Source organism: Bos indicus, chromosome 4 (genome assembly GCF_029378745.1).
Source record: "Bos indicus isolate NIAB-ARS_2022 breed Sahiwal x Tharparkar chromosome 4, NIAB-ARS_B.indTharparkar_mat_pri_1.0, whole genome shotgun sequence".
Lineage (NCBI taxonomy): Eukaryota > Metazoa > Chordata > Mammalia > Artiodactyla > Bovidae > Bos > Bos indicus.
In genome coordinates this window covers 47,729,411-47,748,054 of record NC_091763.1, presented here as the reverse complement: position 1 = coordinate 47,748,054, position 18,644 = coordinate 47,729,411, and the positions used below count along the sequence as shown (strand labels likewise).

The window sequence follows — 18,644 nt, the reverse complement described above, 5'->3', positions numbered from 1 at the left end:
AATTTTCCATGTTACTGGTAGGTTCAGTGATCTGGAAAGAGGCTGACGTGAGTCTCATATCAAAATCCAAATTCCTTGGGGAAAAACTCTGTTGGCCCAACCTGCATCTAGTGTACACCTCTGAACCAATTATTTGTGGCCAGGGTCTAAACTATATTTGAAGGCCTTCCCTGGCTGTCCAGTGGTTAAGACTTTACCTTCCAGTACAGGGGTATGGGCTCAATCCTTGGTTTGGAAGCTAAGATCCCACTTGCCTTGTGGCCAAAAAAATGAAAATATGAAGCAGAAGCAACATTGTAACAAATTCAATAAAGACTTTCAAAATGGTTCAAAAAAAAAACCCTGCACTTGAACCAACATGGCCACTCTGAAATCAACCTTGTGGATAAAAAGGAAGACAGGATAGTTTCTAGAAGGAAGAAGGAATAGAAAAGGAAGTGAGTGAGTCCTGAGCACACAAAATAATGGAACCTAGTCAATAACCCAGTGGTAAAATTCTTCTCTAAGTCAAATCTTCCCTCAGATCCACTCAAGAACTTTCTTCCATCGCTGGTGAGGACAAATGTGGGGAGCAATGAAAAGCAGAAAGCTCTCTTCATGAGAAAGTTTAGGAGATCTGAATCATTGTTTGGTAATGAACTTTTTAAAGAACAATGTTCTTTCCCATAGTAGAGGAGAGAGGAAAAGAAGAGACAGATCCCACCAACTTGAGTAAGGGACAGGCTAAAGTTTTTATCTCTTGATATCTTCCCAGAAAAACTTTTTGCCATGGTGACTTTGAAGATTAATGGTATTTGAGGAAGGGATGGAAAATAACTTGGAGAGGTCCTGCCCCAGTACAGTAATATTTGCTTTATTGTGGCTTCATGAAAAGACTGTAACATTGTGAGCTATGCTCTCTTGGGACAGGGATGAAAAATGCAATGGTAATGGGTCACTGACAGCTCAGGGCTAATTCCTGAGTCAGAAGATGGGAGATCAAAGCAAAAAGTTATAGAAGGGAAAACAGGGCTACATGCCTCTCCCCTCACAAACACTCACAAAGCAATGGTACTAATAACCCCATTCTTAGGAAAATGGAAATGACTTGCGATTTCATTGTTCATGCTTATGCAAAAGATTGAAAAAGAATAGAAAAGAAACTTAATAATGCCAGTTGCCTGTGGGGGAATTGGATGGCCAGGCTACCATGGGGAGAAGGAGACTACACTGCATACTCTTATATTTTTACCCATATGATAGCTAATAAAAAATAAAATGCATTAAAATGTTTTAAATGGTAAAATCATTAATAAGTAGCTGGAAACAAGAGTAAAGGGGGAACAAGTTTCTGGCCAGACTTAATGTATAAGTTTTAAAATGGGAAGTTTTATAACAAAAAAGAGATTATTTTCCTACAAGGGAAAAGAATCTGAGAAAGAATATATATATACATTACTGAATCACCGAGCTGTACACCTGAAGCTAGTAGTTGATATTGTAAATCAACTATACTTCAATTTTTAAAAAGTTATTTTGAAATGCACAAATTGAAGATGGTGCAAATTAGTTTGTAGTTCAAAGTATCTCTCCAGAAACACTTTGGAGAGGCATGTCGTCAGTTCTATGTCAAGGGAAATGAAGTGCATCTGTATCCAGCAAAGTCTTTCAAGAACCCTGCAAGTTTCAGTCAGTGTTCTTTTACTTCTGCGATAAGATCAGTATGTCCAGAGAGGGTCCATGTCTTCCCCGTGAGGGGGAGGGCCTGGAATGGATAAAGTAAGAATCAGAGAAGCAAGTGACCCACAAAGACAATAGCACAGATCAGATCAGATCAGTCGCTCAGTCGTGTCCGACTCTCTGCGACCCCATGGATCGCAGCACGCCAGGCCTCCCTGTCCATCACCAACTCCCGGAGTTCACTGAGACTCACGTCCATCGAGTCAGCGATGCCATCCAGCCATCTCATCCTCTGTCGTCCCCTTCTCCTCCTGCCCCCAATCCCTCCCAGCATCAGGGTCTTTTCCAATGAGTCAACTCTTCGCATGAGGTGGCCAAAGTACTGGAGTTTCAGCTTTAGCATCATTCCTTCCAAAGAACACCCAGGGCTGATCTCCTTCAGAATGGACTGGTTGGATCTCCTTGCAGTCCAAGGGACTCTCAAGAGTCTTCTCCAACACCATAGTTCAAAAGCATCAAGCAAGAAGGAAACCTATGTTGTTGAAACATCTGAAACTACTGAGGGACTGCTTGGTATTGTAACAGCTTAGCAATAGCTGATTAATAATACCCAAGACTTCTTTTCTTGTGTGTTGACAATTTACTAATTGAATTCTCTAGGTCTGGACAAGTGTACTGTTGACATCTGAGAGTCCTACAGAACAGTTTTGACCTGGAATATTTCAGGGCAAGTGTTGCCAATCACCTATGCCACAAAACAACACGACTTCTGCCAAACATGTGATTTTGTGCAAGCTGGTCTCCTGGTTGGGGCTGCAGAAAAGGTGAGTTGCACATTTTACCTCCTGACAATCGAATGAGTTGGCTTGTCGGATGGAGTTATTTAAGCCAGCCCATTTTGCTTTGTAGAGTTGCTGTCAACTGTCCTTTGGATGCTAGTTTTCTGAGTTTAGTTGTTTCTAGATCACCTTTGTGTCTATAGTGATAAAGCTATGCCTTTATATGGAGGGAAAGAAAACATAGATCCTGTCTTTCTCTTTGTAATAAAGACCATGTGAAAAGGAAAATGTCATCTCCAGCACCTCCCTTGAGCACCTGCACTCTGCCTGCCTCCTGTGTGGTCAGAACTGATGCCCAGTGAAGGCAGTCATTAGCTGTGTGATGGTCAAGACAGGACTCTTGACGGAGGCCCATCTCCCAACATGGAGAATCATCTTTGACCACCCATGCCACAGACCCAGAAACATACACTACAGAATCAGAGATTTACAGACAGCTTTCTATGTGCCAAACACTATACTATATACCAGAGCACATATGAACAAAACACATGGAAACAAAATGTAAGTTTCTCCCTGGGAAGGTCATACTCTGTCAGGACACATAGCAAATACCCATATTTGGATACAGTGATACTAAAGCCTATTTATCCATGTTATTTGCTTGTTTAAGATATTTATTTAAAAACAAGAACCCCAGAAATAACCCAAACTGTGTCATTCTCTTACCAGGAAAGAGATCTGTTCCTTAATACTACCAGTTTCAAAATGAAACACGTTGTATTAGCTTAGTTCATTCTTTGGGGATTTTTTATGATTCCCCCCTCCCCCCCCCAAAAAAAAAACCTCTGGCTTGTTTTCATTTCAGAAGCACAAGCTCTGCTGTTCATGTTTCATTTTCTCCTGAATTTTCAACCTACAATGTCAATCCTGTAATCATTTTATTTCCTTTTCATATGTGGCCCTTTCTGGTGACCTTTCATATCATGTGAGCTTTCTTCTTAAAAAACATATTTATTTATTTATTTGGCTGCATCAGCTTTTAGTTGCAGCAGGCATGATCTTCAGTCTTTGTTGCAGCATGCAAGATCTTTCGTTGTGATATGTGGGATTTTTCGCTCCAACATGTAAGCTCTTAGTTGTGGCATCCAGTTCCCTGACTAGGGATCAGACCTGGGCCCCTGTGTTGGGACCGTGGAATCTTAGCCACTGGACCACCAGGGAAGACCTTCAAATGAGCTTTCTATAGCCTTTTTTTTTTTTTCCCATGGATAATCAAAGAAGGCAAGATTCATTTCCTTAATTTATTAGAGTTCTTCGAAGGTGGCAGGGAATGCTCCCTGTCTTAAAATTTGTAAGATATTCTCAAGTTGAAAAACCCATGTCACTCAAGATGTGGAAAACTGAGATCAGTGGATACAGTTATAGAGAAGTAGATCTCTGTACAACATAAAAACAAATGTCTGATCTGCCTGTCTACCTCGAAAACTATGGAGTTCCTCCTTGTTCTATGAGTTCACACAGAGACTGTATGATCACATCTCAGGAACATGAAAAGGAAGTGTTGAGACTCAGAGGGTGGCCAGAGCAGGAACATTATGTCCTTTTTGGGGCCCAGTACAAAATGAAAATATAGGACTCTCTGTCCAGAAATAATTAAGAACATCAAGATTGCAACAGTAGAGTGTTAAACTAGGTCTGAGGCTCTTCTGAGCACAGGGTCACATGTGACTGCTCAGGTAACACCTCAAGAAGCTGGTCCTGGGTCCGAGAATTGACGATGAACTCAAGGAGGCCTTGGAGTCCTTACAAAGCTGGAAGTATCAAAGTTTCACAAAATCAGCTGTCCTCAATCACAGAATTTAGAAGAAGATAGAGAAACCAAGGGGTCCAAGAGTTTTAAACCTAGACTTAGAAGCTGTATCCTTTATATTATATGGAAAATGTTTGTGTCTGTGCATTTTCTGTGAGAGGGTCCAGAGATTATGAAAGGATTCTGGCAACCTCCCCACAAAAATCAAGAATCTCTAATCCAATTCCCTCATTTTGTCCATGAAAAAAATTGATATTTACAGGAGGAAAAATAACTTACAAATTTGGAAGGCTAATTCCTTTGGAATATTTTATTTTTTTAAATATTTGTATTTATTTATTTGGCTGTGCTTGGTCCTAGTTGTGGAACTTGGTTTCTTCAATCTTTGTTGAGCTGTGTAGGGTCTTTTTTTAGTTGCAGCATGTGGGATATAGTTTTCCGACCAAGGATTGAACACTGGCCCCCTGCGTTGGAGCATGGAGTCTTAGCCACTGTACCACCAGGGACATCCCCCTTTGGAATATTTTAAACTTTGAATCTAAAGGGGACTCTCTTCATCACTGTGACTTAGTTAATCAATTTAGTTGCAATTGCCTCATCAGTAAATTTATGTTTGCCATGGCTTTTTCCATTTTATGCTTCTGTTCTCATCTTGATCAATAATCTGATTCATATTTTATGGGACATTGGCTTACACACTGTAACTTTAATTTTATGGTCTTAACTTCCAAAATACTTATTTGACTTCTAAAAAAGCACTGAAGATATATTTTTGGATACAGTATACTAACGCATATATATGGAATTTAGAAAGATGGTAACAATAACCTGGTGTACGAGACAGCAAAAGAGACACTGATGTATAGAACAGTCTTATGGACTCTGTCGAAGAGGGAGAGGGTGGGAAGATTTGGGAGAATGACATTGAAACATGTAAAATATCATGTAAGAAACGAGTTGCCAGTCCAGGTTCGATGCACGATACTGGATGCTTGGGGCTAGTGCACTGGGACGACCCAGAGGGATGGTATGGGGAGGGAGGAGGGAGGAGGGTTTAGGATGGGGAACACATGTATACCTGTGGTGGATTCATTTTGATATTTGGCAAAACTAATACAATTATGTAAAGTTTAAAAATAAAATAAAATTAAAAAAAAATAAAAAATAAAAAAATAAAGTTGGTTCCAGTTGTGGGATTAATAGAGTTAAAACTTCAGTCATTGGAATTTCAAACTAAGATAAGAAGCTAGCACCATTTGTCACCCTCTCTTATTACTCAAGCATGACTGCTAATATAAGCAAATAGACAATTTTCATCAGAAATACTAGCATGTGTATAAACAACAATAGATTTATGACGTAAATGTCATTTTCACATTTCCTTTTCCAAGTTTCTGTGTACATTGCCCTTAAAGCTCAACATGGTGAAACTTGGGTAATTACATTTTCCACTCATTGTCCTCTTCTCTCTCTTCTCTCTAGCATTTTCCTGTCTTGGGCCACCGAATTATTTCCAGTTCACAGTGTTCTCCTTAGAGTCCCTCAGCCTACTCAGGTCTTTGGTTCTATAGTACATCTTTGTAATATGGTCTTCTGAAAAATGTGTCATTTAATCTTTACAAATATCCCACATAGTATGGCCAAAGTTATTTTCAAAGATGGCCATACCAGTGTATCCCAACCGTGTGTTCTTTCTACAGTGTGATGTTGACATTTCTCCATCTGTGTTTGCTCCTCTTGAATCTGGGTGGGCCTTGGACTGTGGTAGATGTCTCTGCATGACTACTGAGGCTAAGTCATAAAAAAGGCTAGAACTTCTCCCAGAGTTTTCTCCCTTGGAAGCCTTCTACTGACATGGAAGAACTTTGCCATCCCGAAGCTACCATGCAGAAATCGCAGGAAGAGAGGGAGGAAGGAGGAAGAGAGAATTACCAAGAGAAGGAGGGAGAAAGAATTAGAAAGAGAAAGTAACCCCAACTTTTCTAGTCCCATCTGAGTCTTCCCAGCCAGGTACCTAACATATAAGTGGACAAGCCTTTAAATGATTCCAACCTTTAGTGTTCAAACCACCACAGTTGATATCAAATAGAGAAACAATAACCTACCCCCTCTAATCCTTGCCCAGACTGTGGCAAAATAAATGTTTTTTTCTTTTAAACCGTGAAATTTTCTCATTTTAAAGCACAGTTTGGGGGTCATTTGTTACACAGCCATAGTAACTAGCCAGGAGATAATGCTACTTGTAAGAATCATTTGGGTGTAGGTGACCAAAAAGTCAATTTATACTTGTTTAAGCTTAACAACAAATGATGAACTTATGTAACTGAAAGGTCTGGGACTATTGTTGATATGCTTCTAACAAGAGCCATATATGATGTCCCTAAGACCCAGCCCCTCTTCATCTCTCCACTCTATTGTCTCCATGCTCCCCACACTTTCAGGCTGTGAATGTGTAATAAAGGTTGAGCAGTTCCAAATATTTACACTGTCAGATTCAGTTAAGCAGCAGCAAAGAGAGCTCTGCTTTAACAGTCCAAACAGAGATCATAAGCTTAATTCCAGTGGCTATATTTGACTTGTCCCCATCCCCAAACCACGGAATGTGCTGATTAACCATGCTACAGGCACATATATGGAAAATCAGAAATTCATTCAAATACACCAAAAGTACAGGAATTGAGAAGGCTATTTCTCCCAAAGAAATCTCTGGATACTGGTCTCAAAAAATAAAGTCAATAAATACTAGCTAGCTAAGAAACTATTACCCAGTTATTATTCTGGAACTATGTATGAGAAAAGGGATTTCAGCAGTGTTCCTCAGCTATAACCCTCCAGTCAGATGAACAACTTTGTCATTTGTTGTCCCACATGAGCTGAGTCCAGATTTGAACACAGGTCTGCCTGATATAAAAGTCTTTTTGCCCCACACCATGATGAAATAGCATTTCTACAATCCTATCTTTTCTTCTGATCTCTTAAACTTCACAAGCTTGAGTAAGAAAAATGAGAAAGAAAATCTTGCCGTTGAGAATAAGAATATTTTGTGATGTGAGAGGTAGTTTTCAATTATATTCTGTTTACCTTTTTCCTTAAGCTTCCTCCAGCTTTCTAGTGTAACGTCAAGCAGTACTTCACATTGGCTTGAGATTCAATGCAAAGAAATGTCTCCAGAACTTGTTTTTAAAGAATTTAAGAACTTGTTTTCAAATAATTAATGTTTTTTAAAATTTATTCATTTTTTCTTATTTTAATAGTTTTATTAAGACAGAATTCATATGTGATACAGTTCACCCAATTCATTGGTGTGTTATATAAACAAAACTATGCAACCATCACTGCAATCAACTTTAGAACATTTTTATCACCATAAAAAGAAAGCTGGTACCAACTAGCAGCTACTTACCATTCCCTTCCCCTACCTCACTTGTCCGCAACTTTCCTTATTTTGGATACTTCACATAAGTGTAATCATACAATAATGCAGTCCTTCTGACTGGCTTTGTTCATTTAGCATAATGTCTTTTTGTTGTAGCATGTATTTTTATTTTTTTGCCAAGTAGTATTTTATTGCCAAGTAATATTCTGCTATATGGATATACCACATTTTATGTATCAACTTATCAGTTGATGAATACTTGAGCTCTTTTCACTTTTGCAATGCTTCTATGAACATCCATGTACAAGTTTTTGTGTGAACATATGTTTTCATTTTTCTTAGATGTATATCTAAGATTAGAGTTCCTGAATCATAAGATCCTCAAGTTAACCATTTGAGGATCTGCTAGACTGTTTTCCAAAGTGATTGCATCATTTTCCCATCAGCTGGGTATGAGGGTTCCAGTTTCTACCCATCCTTGCTAACACTTGTTACTGTCTGACACTTGATAGCTATCCTAGTTGGCTTGAAGTACTATCTCCCTGTGGTTTTTATTTGCATTTCCCTGGTGGCTAATGATGTCAAGCATCGTTTCATGTGCCTATCTTCATTTGTCTATGTCTTTTGTCTATCTTCCTTTGAAAAGTATCTGTTTATTCTTTGTCCATTTTTAATTGGATTATTTGCCTTTTATTATTAACTTGTAAGAGTTCTTTATGTATTCTAGATACAAGTCCTTTATCAGATGTTTGATCTACAAATATTTTCTCCCATTCTGTGAATTGCCTTTTTACTTTCTTGATGGTGTCCTTTGAAATACAAAAGTTTGACTCTTTGATGAACTCCAATATACTATTTTTCTTTTGTATTTTTTCTTGTGCTTTTGCTTTCATATAAGAAAGCATTGCCTAATCCAGATCCACAAAGATGTGTGCCTGTGTTTTCTTCTAAGAATTTCATAGTTCTAGGCTCTCACATTTAAGTGTTTAAAATAGCGTCCTGGACCCAGTTCCAACATGTGTATCAGATGGCAGGGCATGATCCCTAGTACCAGCAAACAATTCTCAGACTCCAGCAGGGTCCCCAAGAATTCAACTCAATTCTGGCAGTTTACCCAGAGATAGCATCAGATTCCATAGGCTGAGGGTTCAATCCGGTAAGACTGCCACACTGACCTACTTCAGATGCCAGTTATAAGCCTGGGTTATTACTTGTATTGCTGACTGGCTGACTGTAGAAGTTCCCAACCTTTTACTCCTCCTCATCCTCAAGTTCGATTAATTTGCTCAAGGGACTCACAGAACTCTGAGAAACATTATAACTTAGTAGATCATTGCTTTATTATTAAAATACGTAACTCATGAACAGCTAGGAAGAAACAAAGTTTTCATAAGTTAACAGGAGCCAAGCCTCCAACCCTGGGGGAAGAAGAGACAGGAAAAGGGGACTGGGCTTAAAATCAATACTTTCTTTAATTTAGATCATATTTAAATTGCTCTCATTTAGAAAATGAGAAGCAGAAATGGGCTACCCAGGCTTCTTTTTTAAGAGCTTCTTTAGTTTTTATTTTTATACAATTTTTAAAGGTTACATTCCTTTTACATTTATTACACAATATTGGCTGCATTGCCCATGTTGTACAATTCATCCTTGTGGTCTCTCTCGTACCCAATAGTTTGTATGTCCCGCCTCCTGACCCCTGTGTAGCTCCCCTACTCTTTCCACTGGTAACTGCTAGTTTGTTCTCTGTGAGTCTGCTTCTTTTATGTTTTGTTCACTAGTGTATTGTATTTTTTTAGAGTGTACATGTAAGTGGTATCATACAGTATTTGTCCTTCTCTGTAGGACTTATCTCAGTTCAGCGCTCTCCAGGTCCATCCATGTTGCTGGAAATGGCAGAATTTCATTCTGCTTTATGGCTGAGTAGTATTCACTGTGTATATGTACCACATGTTCTTTATCCATCTGTTGATGGACTCTTAGGTTGCTTCCATATCTTGGCAAGTGTAAGTGATGCTGCTGTGAACATTGGGGTGCACGTAATCTTCTTAAATCAGTTTTGAGGTTCTTTCAGATATATACCTAGGAGTGGAATTGCTAGGTCATATGGTAGTTGGGCTACATAGTCCTGCTAACCAAAAGGGCAGAAGCAATGAAAGGACCATAAGAGTGGAGCAAAAAGTGAGAAAAAGATAAATGAACATGTATCAGAAAAAAATTGGTGACATGCAAAATAAGAATGATACAGACAGAGAAGAGAGAGTAGCTTGTTCTAGGGAGTCAGGATATGAGAATTTACACAAGAGACTGCTTATTTAAAATTGAATTACGGACACAGAATCAGGCAAGAACCCTTGGGGAATGGCTCTAATTTTATTTTTGAGGAAGTGAATAAGGATTTGAGAAGAATCAAAAAAAAGGAAGAATTAAGTAGCAAATTTAAGGAACTTTTTTTAAGAGAAAAGAGAAATCGAAATAAAAGAATAGCATAAAATGTACAGAATCAGAGGCCCATTCAGTTTGCTGCTGCTGCTGCTAAGTCGCTTCAGCGTGTCCGACTCTGTGCGACCCCATAGACGGCAGCCCACCAGGCTCCCCTGTCCCTGGGATTCTCCAGGCAAGAACACTGGAGTGGGCTGCCATTTCCTTCTCCAGTGCATGAAAGTGAAAAGTGAAAGCGAAGTCATTCAGTCGTGTCCGACTCTTCGCGACCCCATGGAGCCTACCAGGCTCCCCTATCCATGGGATTTGCCAGGCAAGAGTACTGGAGTGGGGTGCCATTACCTTCTCCCATGAGGGCTTCCCAGGTGGCGCTAGTGGTAAAGAATCTGCCTGCCAATGCAGGAGACGTAAGAGATAACTTGGATCCTTGGGTTGGTAAGGTCTCCTGGAGGAGGGCATGGCAACCCAACTCCAGTATTCTTGTCTAGAGAATCCCATGGACCAAGGAGCCTGGCAGGTTGTTACAGTTTATAGGGTCACAAAGAGTCGGATGCAACTGAAGCGACTTAGCTTGCACACATTTCCAAGTACATGAAGCCAGCCTATATTTGGCGAAGACTGAACAAATTAAGATTTATAAACATCAGAATTGTGCCTAGCAGGGAGAATTAAGAGTTTAATAAGGCAAGCAAACAGTTCATTAGCCTCCAGTGCTCTTATATAGAATTTCAAGAATCTACTGGGTAAACCACTTTTTAAGGAGATGCTGTAGGAGACTTTTGTTAATATTTGCCTGAAGGAAGTGACAGATCATGAAAAGAATACAATCAGACCAAAGGCACTGCTGAATTTTTGCGCGTACTTTCAACTTAGATAAAATCATGAGTGCTGTGTTTCCAATTTTCTTAATAGCTACTATTTGCAATACTTTAAATTTTTCTTTTCCAGTACCACAAATGTTCTGTTATGCAATTATCCACCAGAGAGTGATTTTCACAGCATGTTTGGTTTCTTATAACATCATTTTATTTTTTATTAAAGGTCAATGAACCTACTTATCATTGGTTGATTGGTCCACTGTGGTACTGAGGAGCTAGCATGAGCTGGTTCCAGGTTCAAACCTTATCCTGGATGTGTCATTTAGGACAAAGCATTTCATCTCTCTATTCTAAAATAATCGCTACCTCAAAAGCTACCCACTCCAGTATTCTTGGGCTTTCCTTGTGGCTCACCTGGTAAAGAATCCGCCTGCAATGCGGGAGAGCTGGGTTCGATCCCTGGGTTGGGAAGAACCCAAAATGGGGAGATTTGAAATCAAATAGCTAAATCACAGTTCACAGGGGCTTTTGGAAGCAGGGTGTGGACAAACACTGTAGCTGCCTCTGGGCAGATGTGGAAGGGTCCTGGCACAGGGCAAGTGAGAGAAAGGAAGCCAAAATGGAAGTGGATTGGGCGGGGGAGGGAGAGGGGAGGAGAGGCAATGCTTCTTACCACTGAGCTGTCTTGAACATCTGGAGAGGTGTTTCTATGAAAAACAGAATTAACCATTAGTGGATAAGCTTTATGCCTAGATTTGGGCTTTTGTTAAAATGTGTTGGTATCATGTGGAAACATTTAAGTCCCTTCTCATGACCCAACATGAGAAGCCCAGGTTGATTTGGTTGATTATACTGTGGTTTGGAGGCTATTTAAAGTTCAGTATTTTATTTTAACAGGCTGTAGAGCTCTAGACTGAATGGTGTCTCAGTAAGTCCAACATAACCAATCTTTCCTCTGGCGGACAGATAAGCAGGGCCATTGAATGTGGGGTGGAGGCTGTCCCTTGCCCTCACAAGGTCTCCAGAGGGGCGAGTGGGAGATCACTCCCTCCAGTGAGGCTGTTCTTTTCACCAAGATACAGAAAAGGAGCATTTCTATAACTTGTACAGTCATTCTAAGTGAGTTAATACTGACTATGGGAATTGATCTCGTTTATTCACCTAAACCCAAGGTAGTATGTTTGTGTATAAGGGCCATTTGGCCCCAAAACAAATTAACAAACACTAGAATCGTATGTGGCATAAGATGAGCACAGTGTGAGAGGCTTGTGGACATGGGACTGAACCTGAGAGAAGGAAGGGGAGATTTGTGTTTCTCATTTCATCTCACACTCACCTCATGGGCCTCCACTCATCTCTGGGTGGAACCTAAATGGAATTTGAAGTATTGTCTAACTCTCTTTCTCTTGATGTCAGGGTACAAGCAGAAACTCTCAAAAGAAGGGATTGGAGAGAGTTTAATAAAGTAATCTTTTACAAAAATGTGGGCAGAGTTAAGGGAAACCAGTAATGGATAGTGATTCCCCATGGTTGGCAACCTCTAAGTCAGGAGTGACAAGGGAAGGAGTATGTATCTGAATTTCCAGAGATGGCCCTTCAGGGTCAGTGACCTTTTGTAGAAAAGAAGCTCAGTCAAACCATAGTGCCTTTCTTCCTTATGGTACCGGCATCATAACACCTGTACCACTCAAAGAAGAATGTTCTAGAGTCAAGGGCAAATGAATTCTTCTTTCTTCTTCCTTCCCTCCAATTTTTGAACACCTTTACACATTTTATAGTGCATATTTGGATTCTGACTTGTAAAGTTTTTTGTTTTTCTATTATTTCTGATTATTTTTAATTGTTCTTATAGAGATCAGATCAGATCAGTCGCTCAGTCATGTCCGACTCTTTGCGACCCCATGAATTGCAGCACGCCAGGCCTCCCTGTCCATCACCATCTCCCGGAGTTCACTCAGACTCATGTCCATCGAGTCAGTGATGCCATCCAGCCATCTCATCCTCTGTCGTCCCCTTCTCCTCTTGCCCCCAGTCCCTCCCAGCATCAGTCTTTTCCAATGAATCAACTCTTTGTGTGAGGTGGCCAAAGTACTGGAGTTTCAGCTTTAGCATCATTCCTTCCAAAGAAATCCCAGGGCTCATCTCCTTCAGAATGGACTGGTTGGATCTCCTTGCAGTCCAAGGGACTCTCAAGAGTCTTCTCCAACACCACAGTTCAAAAGCATCAATTCTTCGGCACTCAGCCTTCTTCACAGTCCAACTCTCACATCCATACATGACCACAGGAAAAACCATAGCCTTGACTAGATGGACCTTTGTTGGCAAAGTAATGTCTCTGCTTTTGAATATGCTATCTAGGTTGGTCATAACTTTCCTTCCAAGCAGTAAGCGTCTTTTAATTTCATGGCTGCAGTCACCATCTGCAGTGATTTTGGAGCCTAGAAAAATAAAGTCTGACACTGTTTCCCCATCTATTTGCCATGAAGTGATGGGACCGGATGCCATGATCTTAGTTTTCTGAATGTTGAGCTTTAAGCCAACTTTTTCACTCGCCTCTTTCACCTTCATCAGGAGGCTTTTTAGTTCCTCTTCACTTTCTGTCATAAGGGTGGTGTTATCTGCATATCTGAGGTTATTGATATTTCTCCCAGCAGTCTTGATTCCAGCTTGTGTTTCTTCCCGTCCAGCATTTCTCATGATGTACTCTGCATATAAGTTAAATAAACATGATGACAAAATACAGCCTTGATATACTCCTTTCCCTATTTGGAACCAGTCTGTTGTTCCATGTCCAGTTCTAACTATTGCTTCCTGACCTGCATACAAATTTCTCAAGAGGCAGATCAGGTGGTCTGGTATTCTCATCTCTTTCAGAATTTTCCACAGTTTATTGTGATTCACACAGTCAAAGGCTTTGGCATAGTCAACAAAGCAGAAATATATGTTTTTCTGGAACTCTCTTGCTTTTTCCATGATCCGGCGGATGTTGGCAATTTGATCTCTGGTTCCTCTGCCTTTTCTAAAACCAGCTTGAACATCAGGAAATTCACGGTTCACATATTGCTGAAGCCTGGCTTGGAGAATTTGACCATTACTTTACTAGGGTGTAAGATGAGTGCAATTGTGTGGTAGTTTGAGGAATCTTTGGCATTGCCGTTCTTTGGGATTGGAATGAAAATTGACCTTTTCCAGCTACTGGAGATCAGTGGAGAAATAACTCCAGAAAGAATGAAGGAATGGAGCCAAAGCAAAAAGAATACCCAGCTGTGGATGTGACTGATGATAGAAGCAAGGTCCGATGCTGTAAAGAGCAATATTGCATAGGAACCTGGAATGTCAGGTCCATGAATCAAGGCAAATTGGAAGTGGTCAAACAAGAGATGACAAGAGTGAATGTCAACATTCTAGGAATCAGTGAACTGAAATGGACTGGAATGGGTGAATTTAACTCAGATGACCATTATATCTACTACTGTGGGCAGGAATCCCTCAGAAGAAATGGAGTAGCCATCATGGTCAACAAAAGAGTCCGAAATGCAGTACTTGGATGCAATCTCAAAAATGACAGAATGATCTCTGTTCGTTTCCAAGGCAAACTATTCAATATCACAGTAATCCAAGTCTATGCCCCAACCAGTAATGCTGAACAAGCTGAAGTTGAACGGTTCTATGAAGACCTACAAGATGTTGTAAAACTAACACCCAAAAAAGATGTCCTTTTCATTATAGGGGACTGGAATGCAAAAGTAGGAAGTCAAGAAACACCTGGAATAACAGGCAAATTTGGCCTTGGAATACGGAATGAAGCAGGGCAAAGACTAATAGAGTCTTGCCAAGAAAATGCACTGGTCATAACAAACACCCTCTTCCAACAACACAAGAGAAGACTCTATACATGGACATCACCAGATGGTCAACACCGAAATCAGATTGATTATATTCTTTGCAGCCAAAGATGGAGAAGCTCTATACAGTCAGCAAAAACAAGACCAGGAGCTGACTGTGGCTCAGACCATGAACTCCTTATTGCCAAATTCTTATAGAGAATTCCCTTGTTCCCTATGTTATGAATGGATTCCAGATTCTTCTTTTTTTTAATGTTTATTTATTTGGCTGTGCCAGGCCTTAGTCGCAGCACACTGGATCTTCAATTTTTGCTGTGGCATGAGTGATCTTGTTCCCTGACCAGGGATTAAACCCAGGAGCCCTGCATTGGGAACGTGGAGTCTTAGCCACTGGACCACCAGGGAAGTCCCCCAACTTCTCCCTCATGCTAACTATTACATGGAAGTCATTCCATTTTTATTCTTCTTAAAGAACACTGACTCTCCCATTTAATTTGGATTATTAATTTCTAAGCCTGCTGAGGTCAGTTTTCATTCCAATCCCAAAGAAAGGCAATGCTAAAGAATGCTCAAACTACCACACAATTGCACTCATCTTACACCCTAGTAAAGTAATGCTTAAAATTCTCCAAGCCAGGCTTCAGCAATATGTGAACCGTGAATTTCCTGATGTTCAAGCTGGTTTTAGAAAAGGCAGAGGAACCAGAGATCAAATTGCCAACATCCGCCGGATCATGGAAAAAGCAAGAGAGTTCCAGAAAAACATATATTTCTGCTTTGTTGACTATGCCAAAGCCTTTGACTGTGTGAATCACAATAAACTGTGGAAAATTCTGAAAGAGATGAGAATACCAGACCACCTGATCTGCCTCTTGAGAAATTTGTATGCAGGTCAGGAAGCAATAGTTAGAACTGGACATGGAACAACAGACTGGTTCCAAATAGGAATAGGAGTACATCAAGGCTGTATTTTGTCACCCTGTTTATTTAACTTATATGCAGAGTACATCATGAGAAACGCTGGACGGGAAGAAACACAAGCTGGAATCAAGACTGTTGGGAGAAATATCAATAACCTCAGATATGCAGATAACACCACCCTTATGACAGAAAGTGAAGAGGAACTAAAAAGCCTCCTGATGAAGGTGAAAGAGGCGAGTGAAAAAGTTGGCTTAAAGCTCAACATTCAGAAAACTAAGATCATGGCATCTGGTCCCATCACTTCATGGCAAATAGATGGGGAAACAGTGTCAGACTTTATTTTTCTAGGCTCCAAAATCACTGCAGATGGTGACTGCAGCCATGAAATTAAAAGACGCTTACTGCTTGGAAGGAAAGTTATGACCAACCTAGATAGCATATTCAAAAGCAGAGACATTACTTTGCCAACAAAGGTCCATCTAGTCAAGGCTATGGTTTTTCCTGTGGTCATGTATGGATGTGAGAGTTGGACTGTGAAGAAGGCTGAGTGCCGAAGAATTGATGCTTTTGAACTGTGGTGTTGGAGAAGACTCTTGAGAGTCCCTTGGACTGCAAGGAGATCCAACCAGTCCATTCTGAAGGAGATGAGCCCTGGGATTTCTTTGGAGGGAATGATGCTAAAGCTGAAACTCCAGTACTTTGGCCACCTCACACAAAGAGTTGACTCATTGGAAAAGACTCTGATGCTGGGAGGGATTGAGGGCAAGAGGAGAAGGGGACGACAGAGGATGAGATGGCTGGATGGCATCACTGACTCGATGGACATGAGTCTGAGTGAACTCCGGGAGATGGTGATATACAGGGAGGCCTGGCGTGCTGCAATTCATGGGGTCGCAAAGAGTCGGACACGAATGAGCGACTGATCTGAAGCCTGCTGAAGAAATGTTATTCTGAGACTTACCTATAAAACCTGATTATAAGAAGCATAATTGAATTACGGGGTTAATGTATCTTTTCTTTTATCTCACACTGTTTTTTCCTAGTTTTCAGCCTTGTTTAGATGAATAATATCACTTGTGTGCATGCATACTAAGTCACTTCAGTTGTTTCCAACTCTTAGAGACTCTGTGGACTGTATATAGTCTGCCAGGCTCCTCTGTCCATGGAATTCTCTAGGCAAGAATACTGGAATGGGTAATAATATCATTTAGTAAGAGGTAAAAAAAAAAAAAGATACAAAAGTGACATCTTTTTGTAAATGCTAAATTTTTCTATTTCTAATTTTTTTTTGACTGAACTATAGTTGATTTAAAATGTTGTGCTAATCTCTGCCATACAGCAAAGTAACTCCATTATACACCTATCCACATCCTTTTTTTATATTCTTTTTCTTTATGGTTTATCACAGAGTATCAAAAAGATTTCCCTGTGCTATACCAAAGAGCCTTGCTGTTTATCCATCCTATTAGTTTACAACTGTTGATCTCAAACTCCCAGTCTGCCCCACTCCCTTCTCTTTGGCAATAAGTCTGTCCTCTGTGTCTGTGAGTCTGTTTCTGTTTTGTGTCATAGTTTAGATTCCACATGTAAGTGATCTCATGTGGTGTTTGTCCTTCTCTCTCTAACTTGCTTCGCTTAGTATGATAATCCCTGGTTGTATCCATGTTGCTGCAAATGGCATTATTTCATTCTTTCTTTGTCTGAGTAGTAGTCCATTGTATGTATCTACCACATCTCCTTTATCCATTCCTCTGTCAAAGGACATTTAGGTTGTTCCATGTCTTGGTTCCTATAAATACTGCCACAGTGAACATAAGGGTGCATGTACCTTTTTGAATTATAGTTTTATCTAGGTATATGCCCAGGAGTGGGATTGCTGGATCATACAGTAATTCTATTTGTAGTTTTCTGAGGAACCTCCATACTGTTCTCCAGAGTGGCTGTACCAACTTACATTCCCACCAACAGTGCAGAAGCATTCTCTTTTCTCCACACCCTCCCCAATATTTGTTATTTGTAGACTTTTTAATGATGGTTATTCTGACCGGTGTGAGGTAGTACCTCATTGTAGTTTTGATTTGTGCTTCTCTAATAATTAGTGATGTTGAGCATCTTTTGCCTACTGGCCGTCTGTGTAGACTTTGGAGAAATATCTATTAAGGCCTTCTACCCATCTTTCAATTAGACTGTTTGGTTTTCTGTTGTTGACTTATGTGAGCTGTTTGTATATTTTGGAGACTAAGTCCTTGTCTGTGACATCATTTGTAAATATTTTCTCCTATTCCATAGGTTGTCTGTTCATTTATTATGGTTTCCATTGTTGTGTAAAAGCTTGTAAGTTTCATTAGATTCCATTTGTTTATTTTTTAATTTTCTATCTACTTAATTCTAGAATGGCTTATCTGGTTAATGTGGAATGGGCTTTTATATTTCTTGCTGGGTGATAATTGATGAAATACCAACCTTCAGCTACAGGTGAGATCATCTTGAGATGTAATATAACCTGAAAACCAAGTCATTTTATCATCTTGAGATAAGATGAACTCTTGGCTGTCATGTGTATTTCTCCAACTACTCATATGCTGATGGCATCACACCACTTGGACCTTTGCAAAAACCACTGCCTGCAGGATAACAGAGTGACATGAGTATGGGGAGTGCCAGGTGAGCCAGCACCAATGATGAAAAGTGAGAACTATCTGTAGCTTGTCTTCGCCATTTATCTGTGATTTGAACCAGAATTTAGGCAAAACATTGAAGCCCTCAAAGAGAACTGATGCTGCTGCTGCTAAGTTGCTTCAGTCATGTCCGACTTGTGCGACCCCATGAACTGCAGCCCACCAGGCTCCTCCGTCCATGGGATTTTCCAGGCAAGAGTACTAGAGTGGGGTGCCATTGCCTTCTCCCAAAGAGAACTGTGAAAGTGAGAAAGTGAAGTTGCTCAGTCGTGTCCTACTCTTTGTGATCCCATGGACTGTAGCCTACCAGGCT

The 18,644-nt window shown here is 40.2% G+C and overlaps 1 long non-coding RNA gene across 1 annotated transcript in view; it reads left to right on the top strand.

The window, feature by feature from the left end:
- LOC139182701 (uncharacterized) overlaps positions 1-2,482 on the top strand; it is a 697,507-nt gene extending 695,025 nt beyond the window's left edge. Inside the window, exon 6 of the long non-coding RNA XR_011566223.1 lies at positions 2,320-2,482. This is a non-coding gene — a long non-coding RNA (uncharacterized lncRNA). The remainder of the gene's footprint in view (positions 1-2,319) is intronic.
- Positions 2,483-18,644: the final 16,162 nt, after the last annotated feature.